General features: G+C 41.5%; 2 non-coding genes across 2 annotated transcripts; both read right to left on the reverse strand.

The window, feature by feature from the left end:
- Positions 1-475: 475 nt before the first annotated feature.
- On the reverse strand, positions 476-546 carry trnag-gcc (transfer RNA glycine (anticodon GCC)). Its single transcript has one exon. It is a non-coding gene; the product is annotated as a tRNA-Gly (tRNA).
- A 7,007-nt stretch (positions 547-7,553) lies between these two features.
- On the reverse strand, positions 7,554-7,624 carry trnag-gcc (transfer RNA glycine (anticodon GCC)). Its single transcript has one exon. It is a non-coding gene; the product is annotated as a tRNA-Gly (tRNA).
- Between the last annotated feature and the right edge of the window lie 5,037 nt (positions 7,625-12,661).

Consider the following 12,661-nt stretch of genomic DNA (forward strand, 5'->3'; position numbering starts at 1 on the left):
TAGATGCACATACGTGCAGTATAAAACAGTCACATCATTCAAATACAAGGAATGGTAACAAAACTACTACAAGACAATAGATCAACTAGTCACAGTATTGGCTTTAAACAGATCATTCTGTCCATGCTTGCATAATCCATAAATAAAATCCAGCATGTAATATATAATAAGACCGCAACACAGACCCTTTTCTGTGTATATTTATTTTTGTTTGATTTGTGGTTTTATTAATTTTATTTTATAACTTTTTTGCCTTGGCATCCCAAACTTGCAGAAACATAATGAATAAAAGAACATCCAAGACAGTTGTAGGACAGTTTCACAAACATGTGAACACATGCATTTACCACATATTACTGTATAAACTGGCCAAGAAATGGGAGATGATCTTTAAATAAGTGACAAAAACAGAAACTTCAAAGTCTGATTTTACTAGACTGGCAACTGAAGTTTTATGCAGAAGAAAAATACTTGCTGCATTGGCCGGGAATCGAACCCGGGCCTCCCGCGTGGCAGGCGAGAATTCTACCACTGAACCACCAATGCTCACATATTTAAATGAAAGTTTGTTTGCCTATCTAGCTGGTGTTTTTGACAAACAATATGTATGAGTGAGTGGATAGTTTCAGAATAAGAGTTTGCCATTGTGTTAATATATTACGCTGTCTGTTGAAGCGTGTTTTCTCATGTTACTGCTGCTCTTCCACTTATATGCACTTTTTTATGCACATCTAGGAAATTCTGTTTGATATATGAACGATTGTTTAAAACGTTATGCACTTTAAACAAAATCATAACATTTAATTTCAATAAAAAATGCGATGCTTGATTTGAATTATATTTGATCATTGCGCTCACTTGCGCCTTCTTGTGGGTTTAGGAGACAATACAGTACTTTTTTCCTCTAACAAAGTAATGTCTTTAGAATTCGAATATAATTCGAATATTACTATTATTTATGTAAGAAATTCGAATTTAGATTTTCAGCCGTTTTGACAGCCCCAAGGTCTCTTGGTGCTGTCTCTAATAATATTTGCATCTTGAGATTCTTCAGGGTACACGGTTATGCTCCGTTTCTTTCAAGTTGGATGTAGGCTATATCTATTAGATATCTCCAACCATAAATGCATTCCATTCCCCGATATTCAGAAGATGACATCTAAGGAAACAAAACGTCTCGGTTACATACGTAACCTCGGTTCCCTGAGACGAAGGGAAAGAGACATTGCATTACTAACGCATATGGGGAGTGCCTTCACACACAACCTATTTGAAGCCTCTCTACAATAACGGCAATATTCTAATATTGGCTATGGTGTTTGAGCCCTAACTGACCGCTCGTTTTGGCGCGAACTGACCACTATAAAACAGGTGCACACACACCATTTCCTCAGAATTTCTGACTGAGAACAAGGAGCGCATTGCTCGTGCCTCAAGAACTCTGAGTCTTGTGGTGCGGCTAGCGTTCGCAATGTCTCGTTCCCTTCGTCTCAGGGAACCGAGGTTACGTACGTAACCGAGACGTTCCCTTACAACTTCAGTCCACTTGACATTGCGTTACTAACGCATATGGGGAACAGAATCCCATCACGCCGCACTACATGACATGACTTCCTAAAGAGGAAACATGGCAGCACAGTCTTATGGGAACAGTGATCCTCATGATGGCCAGGAGGAGAGCACTCATAATGAATATATGAGCTATAGCCATATATTATGAATTACTCCTTATGAACCCGGGCGGGAAGGGAGTATATTTATAATGAAGTGCTTGTGACTTATGGAATTATAACAGCCTGAATGCAGGCGGTTGTGTAAATGATGCAGAGCCCGTACTTAAAAAGGGGGCATAAGTAAATAGATATCTATCTATCTATCTATCTATCTATCTATCTATCTATCTATCTATCTATATGGCCAATGAATAGCAAGTGCTCTAAACAGAGAGGACTTGTGAAGAAAGAGACTTTACGTCTAGGTTGTAAAACCTTGCGAACGTGTTTTGTGAAGACCATCCTGCTGCAAAACATATGTCTTGTAAGGACACACCATTCGTCCATGCCCATGAGGAGGCCATGCCTCTAGTTGAGTGTGCTTTAACACAAATTGGGCAAGTCTGACCCTGCGATTCATACGCCAGTGTAATTCCATCGACAATCCAGTGAGAAAGTCTTTGCTTGGAGATGGACATTTCTTTTGTGCATCCTCCATAGCATATAAAGAGCTGATCAGACAGTCTGAACTTGCAAGTACGCTCAACGTATGTATGTAGCGCCCGCACAGGGCATAACAAATGCAATGATTGTTCGTCATCCGAATTAAATGGGGGAGGGAAGAATGCCTGGAGGTGAACCACTTGCACTTTGAAGGGTGTGGTCAGAACCTTGGGTACATAGCCTTTCCTGGGTTTGACAGTGGCTCTTGAAAGTCCGGGGCCAAACTCCAGACAAGAACGATCGACTGATAATGCATGTAGGTCACCGACACATTTTACTGAGGCCAGAGCCAGCAGTAGTGTGGTTTTAACGGAAAGCATGCGCAAATCAACAGAGTCCAAAGGCTTGAAAGGGGGCCCTGCGAGAGCTTTTAGGACTAAGGTTAGGTCCCAAGTCGGGATTAATCAGAAGGTCACAGATTCTAACCCCACGTCCACCACCATTGTGTCCTTGAGCAAGGCACTTAACTCCAGGTTGTTCCGGGGGGATTGTCCCTGTAATAATTGCCCTGTAAGTCGCTTTGGATAAAAGCGTCTGCCAAATGCATAAATGTAAATGTAAATGTAAATGTAAGAACAAATAAATTAATCTGATTGGCTGATGAATCTGACAATCTGACTTTAGTTGCTCATTCATCTGAAGAAATTCTGAAGGCCTGATGGGGTGGAGCTGAGACTCACACACTGCTTCAGATTCAGGCATGCAATTTGTGAAACAGTTGTCACACTTTGCATGTAAGCATCAAGGAATAAATTCTGACTGGATAAACTTTTAGTTGTTCTCTATTTGTTTGTAGATTAATTAAGAGTGGAAAGCAATTAAAAATACATAGGCAAAAATGTGAAAAATATTTATTTATTTGGCATGTTCGGGCAGCAGAGAAGGCTTTGCTGGCCCTGAGAATTCGCCACTGGTAAAGTTCAGACAGTGAAGTTATGAGGTGATTACCAGCAGACAAATGTGATTACATACACACAGAGAACCTTACATTTCCGTCCCCCTCTCCGTGTATCTCACTAATCCTGAATCCCTTAATATTTAAAGAAATATAAATAGAGGTACTGTATAACGTAACATGAACCATTCCCTACAAAATTATGGCTTTGGCTCTGTTTTCACACCAGGAAGGTTTTCATGTCTTCGTTATAATTTTGTCCCGTTTCACTCAAAATGTCATTGTAAATATGACAAGTAAGATTACATGAACATAAAAAAAAAAACTGATGTACAGCTCTACAGCTTTTCTTATAAATATACATTGGCAGCCAAAAGTTTGGAATAAGGTACAGATTTTGCTCTTATGGAAATAAAGTGGTATTTTATTCACCAAAGTGGCATTCAACTGATCACAATGTATAGTCAGGACATTAAGAACATGAAAAATTACTATTAAAATAAATAAAACAAGTTCAGAACTTCTTAAAATACTTCAGAGTTCTCTTCAAAAAAAACCTCCATGTGTAGCAATGACAGCTTTGCAGATCATTGACATTTCTAGCTGTCAGTTTGTCCAGATACTCTCATGTGACATTTCACCCCACACTTCCTGAAGCAGATGTGGCCGTCTTGTCGGGCACTTCTCACACACTTACAGTCTAGCTGATCCCACAAAAGCTTAATGAGGTTAAGATCCATAACAAACTTTTCCAATTATCTGTTGTCCTTTGTCTGTGTTTCTCTGCCCACTGTAACCTTTTCCTTTAGTTTTTTCTGTTTAAAAAGTGGCTTTTTCTTTGCAATTCTTCACATAAGGCCTTCACCCCTGGGTCTTCTCTTTACTGTTGAACATGAAACTGGTGTTGAGTGGGTAGAATTCAAAGAAGCTGTCAGCTGAGGACATGTGAGGCGTCTATTTCTCAAACTAGAGACTCTGATGTCCTTTTGTTTAGTTGTACATCTGGGCCTTTCACATCTCTTCTGTCCTTGTTAGAGCCAGTTGTCCTTTGTCTTTGAAGACTGTAGTGTACACATTTGTATGAAATCTTCAGTTTATTGGCAATTTCAAGCATTGTATAGCATTCATCCCTCAAAACAATGACAGACTGATGTGTTTCTAGAGAAAGCAGTTTCTTTTTTACAATTTTTGACCTAATATTGACCATGAGACATGCCAGTCTATTGCATATAGTGGCAACTCAAAAACAAACACAAATACAATGTCGAGCTTCATTTAACAAACCAAATAGCTTTCAACTGTGTTTGATATAATGGCAAGTGAGTTTCTAGTACCAAATTAGCATGATTACTAAAGGAAAAGGTGTTGTTGTGATGGCTGCTGGAAATGGGGCCTGTCTAGATTTGATCAAAAATGACTTTTTTCGAATAGTGATGGTGCTGTTTTTACATCAGTATTGTCCTGAATATAGTCTGTGATAAGTTGAATGCCACTTTGGTGAATTAAAATGCCAATTTCCTTTCAAAACAGCAAAATCTGTACATTATTCCAAACTGTAAGCCACCAGTGTATACAGTCAGAAGTTTACATACCCTTAGGCTGAAGTCATTACCACTCCACAGATTTGATATTAGCAAACTATAGTTTTGGCAAGTCATTTAAGAAATCTACTTTGTGCATGACACAAGTAATTTTTACAACCGTTATTTACAGACATATTGTTTCACTTTTAATTGACTATATTACAATTCCAGTGGGTCAGAATTTTACATACACTAAGTTAACTGTGCGTTTAAGCAGCTTGGAAAATTCCAGAAAATGATGTCTATTGTCTTTAGGCAATTAGCCAATTAGCTTCTGATCAATCACCTGTTTATTCGTGCTCAATGCCCTGCCTTGCACCAAGCGTTGGTAGATAGAGGTTTGGGTAAAACCTGAATCCACCAAAGCTTGTTATGTATCCCCTTTTAAACTCACCGGTATCCGATAAATCCCTGCCCGATTGGGGGAGGCCTGTGGTGCATCAGGGTTCCAGATCAGCGTCCCCACCTCCATCACTGGACTACGATCCAGGCAGTGCCTGGCTTCCCCACAGATCACACAGACCAGCCCATCGAGGGCTGTTGAGAGAGCATCCTCTGAGGGAGTTGAGAGATGATCTGCTTCAGTGTCATCAGGTTGACGATATCCAGGGCGCCGTGGGTTCCCTGCTTCTGCTCAGGACTACGGCCAAGCTGTTGCACTGAGAAACTTCAGGTCTCTGTAGTTGAGGAGGCTGGCAGCAGTATGTTGATGGGCTGCTAGCTGCACTTCCCCAGGGCCCGCCCATTGGTCGGGTGGCCATCTCCACACCTCGGACGTCTTATGTTGAGGTGGGCCTCGGGATCATCACTCAGCCCCATCTTGAGGAGGGTAATGGGTTGTGGTCGCAGCTTCAGTCCCCTCTCAGGCGATCAGGCTCCAGAATACCTGCCAATCCACCGCTTGGGCCTGAAGCAGTGGTTAGAAAAGCTGTTCCTGCTCCAGGCATAAATCCAGGAGGGCTTGATGTTGGTCCTGGTGGATGACAGCGAGGGACTTGATTACTTTGCCCAGTGGTGAAGGGTCCATGCCCACGTTATCCTCCAAATCCCGGGTTTCGGCAGAGTTCATATATGGTTTCTCTCTTTCTCCCAACTGATGCGCTTGTTGGCCTTTTCAGGTCTCCCTCCACCATCACTATAACGAGAGACAGGTGTTAATGATAATGACAGCCCAGGTGACAAGCCATATAACTTCTGACTTCAACTATATATATATATATATATATATATATATATATATATATATATATATATAAAATATTTTAATACTATATAGTTTGTCAAAAAACTGTAGGATATGAAACACACATGTCAAAATAAACTTCCTAGAGCTGCACGATTATGACCATGGTCGATTATTTCCCTTGATATTGTAATTGCGATTAATTTGAATGATTAATATAATTTACAATAAAATACCTATCTTAGGTGGCTCCATAGCCTAAATGTGAAAGTAGAGATTTATAAAAAAAAAAAGGAATTAAAAATGTATCTGTTTATCACCCACACCTATCATATCGCTTCTGAAGACATAGGTTTATCCACTGGAGTCTTATGGATGACTTTTATGCTGCTATTGTTATTTTTGAAGCTTCAAAGATCTAGTCATCATTCACTTGCATTTTATTGACCAAAAGAGCTGAAGTATTCTTCTAAAAATCTTTGTTTGAACGATGCCAATAAAACCAGAATGTGCAATATATGTGTGAGAGAGAGTATAAAATAAAAAACACATTGTTCTGTATTTAAAAAAATTTAAATCCTTCAAACAAAACCTTGGCCTGGAGCAGAGCCGAATTATCCATAAGGGCACTTGGGCCAGTGCCCAGGGGCACCAACCATTCACAACCACTAGGGGGCACCACATGACACAAGCTTTAAAAATATTTTTCGTAAATTGTTATATTATTAACTTGAAATTCTTGAAAGACCATACATTACTTGTTTATGAACACTAATTTAACAATAATAATAATAATAATAATAAATTATAAATAAATGAAGATTACATGACCACTATCACTCCCCCCCTCCCCAATCTGTCACAGTTGAGTTGGTCCACAACAATTACGTGCAAATGTGTCATTTTTTTAACGGCTACTACAGAAAATGAATCAAAATCCAAAATGGACAAACGGCAATTGAGTGGTTTCACAAAAAGAAGATTAAAGAAAGAGAAGGATGCTAGACGTTTAGCTACAATAAAAAATGTTCCAGGGATCGACAATTTTTTTGTTGAATCACTAGTTTGGGAGAACACGGGAATTGCAGACACCAGCAGCACTAAGTCTGACACCGCTGGCACTGCTAGCGGGGGAGATGCAGCAGCTGCTAATGTTAGTCAGGGCGTCGGCGATGACCGCCAGGCGAATGAGGATATTCTCCTTGTCCTTTGGGGAGACAGGAGCGAGGAAGAGGACATTAATGAAGATAAATATTAGGGGTGGGACGGTACATGTAAGTTATTCGTATTGAACTGAAACGGTACGGGCGTTACGTCTCGGTGCACGAATTTACACTGAGAATACACGGTATAAAAATAAATAAAACTAAATAGCGATACATATCTCTCTATTTCGCATAATGAACAGTCTGATCAAGATTGCAATGCTGGAGTGTGTGTGCGTTTGTGTGCGCGCGCGCGTGATCAAACTTTTTGGGGGGCTTTTGAGGTATAGTGCCCAGGGGCACCACACTGTCTTGATACGGCCCTGGCCTGGAGGGAGGGTAAGAAAGTTACTTTTGCTTTCATGTAAGAGATCTCTCTATACTTTATCTCAGCCCACACATAATCTGCATTCACACAGCGCTTGAATTTATCATGCATTACTAAAAAATATTTTCACAGAAAACGTAAGCTGCATTGGCCGGGAATCGAACCCGGGCCTCCCGCGTGGCAGGCGAGAATTCTACCACTGAACCACCAATGCTTTGCTCCCTCGCTATGTTTAGCACACAAGCACGTGACCGCTTCGTATCGTTTCAAAAATAAGGTGAACACCTTTCGCAGGTTTCAAGTGTCATTCGCTTTGAATGAGATGGTGAGTTCTTTTGAATTGTTAGCATGAAAGTCCAAAGAAATGTCCAAAGAAATGCTCAGCAATAGAGATTCCAACTGATGGTTTGCAAGTCACAATTCTCAGAACAATGGAAAGTTGTTCTTTATGACTTATGTCAGGAGTGCAGTCCATGATGACTTCAAGTACTTTGCTTTGTTTACTCTTTAGTATTTTGTCTCCAACTAGTGTTATTATTTTGTTTTGAATGACTCCACTTAAGTAGTGCACCTTTGTTTCTTTGTTTTGAATCCTTCTTATATGTTCACTCAGTAGCTACTGGATCGAACTGTGCCATCAGTTCCACTAATGAGAGGAAATTTCTATTGTGATGGTCATATAGCACATTTGAGGGCCCCCTCAAAACTAGATTGCACTCAGCTAAATTGCAAATTATAGCAATCACACTCCTAATGACACCTTTCCCATGCTCAATCTGCATCAAATTCTGATGGGTTTGATCTATGGCTGTCTTGTTTGCAATCTCTTCTGCAGATCATGCCAGCTTCTCATATTCTCACAATGCACCTTTGAATATTCATGTTCTTTGAGATGTGAGCTCAAGATGTGACTCAAGATGGCCCCGAGTATGGCTGTTGCACTGCGAGCTCTGACACAACACTGCAGATTATTGTTTGTTTTGTTTACAGTTTTTAGTTTTTTTTTGTGTCTTGGATGTTGTCTGCCTTATTGTATACGACAGAGAAACGCTTTTGGACATTGGTTCTGCAATTACACACCGAAAACCGGACTTCCAATTCCTCAATGCCGACCCGCTGTTTACAAACACGCCAGCGGAGCCCTTTGTCTGGGCTGCCCGACCACGGAAACGCAGAAGGAAAAGGAGAAAAAGAGCCAGCGTTCTGATCAGAGTAAGACGTCATGCAAATCAACCCCCACTACCCAGTATACTACTGGCAAATGTTCAGTCTCTGGACAACAAGCTCTGCGAGCTGAGAGAGCAGATCTCTTTCCAACGAGAGATGAGGGATTTCTGCGTTATCTGCCTTACAGAAACCTTGATGTCTGCGGAGATTCCAGACTCGGCCATCGAACCCGCGGGGTTCTCCGTGCACCGAGCGGACAGAGCGAAAGACCTCTCAGGTAAATGTGAGGTGTATGTTTTATGATCAACAAATCATGGTGTGATCAGAGGAATGTACATTTTATCAAGTATTTCTGCTCTCCTGATCTGGAATATCTGTATACATCGCCCCACAAGCCGACACAGACCAGGCACTCAAGGAACAGTATGGGAGTATAAGTGAGCAGGAAACCGCGCACCCTGAGGCCGCGTTCATTGTTACCGGGGACTTTAACAAAGCCAATTTTAAAACAATCACACCAAAATACCACCAACACATCAGCTTCAACACAGGGGACCAGGATTTGGACCATTGCTATTCTCCTTTCTGGGATGGCATAACTCTATCAGTGCAGCCAAATGCCAGTACAGGCACAAAATTCAAGGACAGTTCAACACCACCGACTCTAGAAGTATGTGGCAGGGAATTAACATCATCACGGACTACAAAGGGAATAAAAACTCGGCCGTGAACACCGCTGCCTCTCTCCCGGATGCGCTTAATACATTTTATGCTCATTTCGAGGACAACAACACCGCCCTCGTGAAGAGAGCACTCGCTGCCGATGCTACAGAGGTTGGTTCACTCTCCGTCTCTGTTGTGGATGTAACCCGATCCTTCTGACAGGTGAACATCCGTAAAGCCGCTGGTCCAGACAGCATTCCGGGCCATGTCATCAGAGCTGGTGGCTGGTGTTTTTACGGACATTTTCAACCTGTCCCTCTCCCTGTCTGTATTCCCCACATGCTTCAAAACGTCAACCATTGTGCCTGTACCGAAGCAAGCCAAAATCACTTGCCTAAATGACTGGTGTCCTGTTGCTCTGACCCCCATCATCAGTAAATGCTTTGAGAAGTTAATCAGAGATCACATCTGCTCTGTGCTGCCCACCTCTCTGGACCTATTACAGTTTGTCTACCGCAACAACCGCTCCACTGATGATGCCATTGCATCTACAATACACACTGCTCTCTCCAACCTGGAAAAAAGGAACACATATGTGAGAATGCTGTTTGTAGACTACAGCTCAGCATTCAACACCATAGTGCCCTCCAAGCTTGATGAGAAACTCCGGGCTCTGGGCTTAAACAGCTCGCTCTGCAGCTGGATCCTGGACTTCCTGTCAGGCAGACGTCAGGTGGTTAGAATGGGCAGCAACATCTCCTCATCACTGATCCTCAACAGTGGAGCCCCACAGGGCTGTGTTCTCAGCCCACTCCTGTATTCCCTATACACACATGACTGTGTGGCAACACATAGCTCCAATGCCATCATTAAGTTTGCTGACGATACGACAGTGGTAGGTCTGATCACTGACAATAATGAAACAGCCTACAGAGAGGAGGTGCACACTCTGACACGCTGGTGTCAGGAGCACAACCTCTCCCTCAATGTCAGTAAGACCAAGGAGCTTCAGGAGGAAAGAAAGAGAACACAGCCCCATCACCATTAATGGAGCACCGGTGGAGAGAGTCAGCAGTTTCAAGTTCCTCTGTGTCCACATTACTGAGGGACTCACATGGTCCGTCCACACTGAGGCCATTGTGAAGAAGGCTCACCAGCACCTCTTCTTCCTGAGACGGCTGAGGAAGTTTGGAATGAACCACCACATCCTCACACGGTTCTACACCAGTACTGTGGAGAGCATCCTGACTGGCTGCATCACCGCCTGGTACGGCAATAGCACCGCCCACAACCGCAAAGACCTGCATAGGGTGGTGGGAACTGCCAGACACATCATAGGAGGTGAGCTTCCCTCCCTCCAGGACATATATAACAGGCAGTGTGTGAAAAAAGCTTGGTGGATCATCAGAGACTCCAGCCACCCGAGTCATGGGCTGCTCTCACTGCTACCATTAGCCAGGTGGTATCGCAGCATCAGGACCCGCATCAGCCGACTACATGACAGCTTCTTCCCCCAAGCAATCAGACTTTTGAACACTTGATCTCTCACGATCAGTATATCAGCACTGCACTTTATTAATCTTATATCTCACACTGGACTGTCAAATATATTCTCCACAATATAACTATTGTATATATATTTTTTATATACTCTTATTTTTTATTTGTATTGTATGTGTATTCTATATTGTGTGTATTGTTTACTATACATTGTATATTATTATTGTGTTGTGTAAGTATGTGTACATTTGATATGTAAATAGTGTTGTGTAAATATGTTGTGTATTGTAATTGGTATATGTCTCGCCACTGTCATGACTGCTATGTTGCTCTGAATTGCACACAAGACTTTCACCTACTGTTGCACTTGTGTACATGGTAGTGTGACAATAAAGTGATTTGATTGATTGATAGGTTCTTCCATGCACGGTAGCCACTCTTGCTTAAAACACTGTCAAGCTTTCCAATAGAGTGCAAGAAAAACAGAACACTGCATCTATGCTCACGGAATATACTAGCCATGATAGTTGGATCTTCTCACCATTTTTCATTGATATTTTGAAATATCAGTTTATCAATGGGGGGTCTGAATTCTGAATTTTGGGGGCAAATCAATGTCTGTAATTTGGCAGCAAACTTTGTCATCAATGAAACTTGGCCACAGCGCAGGAACATCAGGGCTTGGAGTTGCTGTGGTTAAGTCTGGAGGTGGTGAGGAGGAGGTGGTGGTAAGGAGTGGTGTGGCCATGTCTTCCTCAAGGTCCTCCTCATGACCTGATGTCATGAGAAAATACTTGCAATGTATAAATGTGTATACAAAAAGTCATTGTTTAAAGACAAATATCTGTGTGGCCATATTTAACCAAATAATCTAATAATATATGTAAAGTGGAGAGCTATGGAGGACCAAAGCTGCATAAATAAGTTGATAAATCCATATATTTATATCAAAGTCATTGGTATATACGGACTCTATTGGTATATATATAAATATTTGATGCCTGAACAGCTGTTGACATCCTCTCATATGCATGTTGCATGAAGGAAAAATAAATACAGAAATAAAATGGGAGAATTAAAACGCTTGGCATAATTAACTTATTCTATGCAAGGATCTGTATAAACAGCACTGCCATTGGCAAGAAGAACATAGCTTATGTTAACATTTTATACACCTGTAAATAAAAATTTACAGAGATATACTAGCTATGATTTATGCATCATGCGTTTTTAGACACAGTAAGCTAGTCAACTAATTAACTAGCTGTTGTTAGCATTAAACTGACAAATGACAACCAACTTTTCCGGTCCAATGTGGGACAAATTAAACCCCTTGACGTTACTACTTCATTCAATGTAACAGATTCTCACTTACCAGTGTCTAATTTTTTCTTTTCCTCTGCCACTTGCTTTCGTTTCCTTTTAATATGCCCGGACAGGTAAATCTGCTTCATTGTCCGTCATTTAACTGCCACTCTGAAACTACAAAATCTTTGACAGCAAGCTCCAGTAGTAGCATGGGGGCCCCTTTTGGGGGGTTCCGGACGTGCCATTGCAGTGTCTTGTACCATCAAAGAACTTAAGTGGGTTCCATGTTGTCGTTGCTGTGGTCCAATGTAATCAGCCGTCTTTGAGGAGGCCCCTTTCCAGCTCGGGGCTCCAGGCAAGTGCCTGGTTTGCCTACCCCATTGCAATGTCTCTGCTCCTCTGAGGGCTATTCTCTTGTGAGAGAATATTCTCAAAGGCAGGGGAAGTAGTAACTAAAAAAAGAAATAGACTTAGCCTCGCACTGTTGAACAAATTCTGTTCCTTAATAAAGATTTTTAAAGTTCCATTTCCCACATAATAAAATGTCAACTCCCCAGTTCACAAGCACTTTAACTAACCATTCCACAATAATCTTTCAAATTTAATTTGATCA

Source organism: Xyrauchen texanus, chromosome 24, assembly GCF_025860055.1.
Source record: "Xyrauchen texanus isolate HMW12.3.18 chromosome 24, RBS_HiC_50CHRs, whole genome shotgun sequence".
NCBI lineage: Eukaryota > Metazoa > Chordata > Actinopteri > Cypriniformes > Catostomidae > Xyrauchen > Xyrauchen texanus.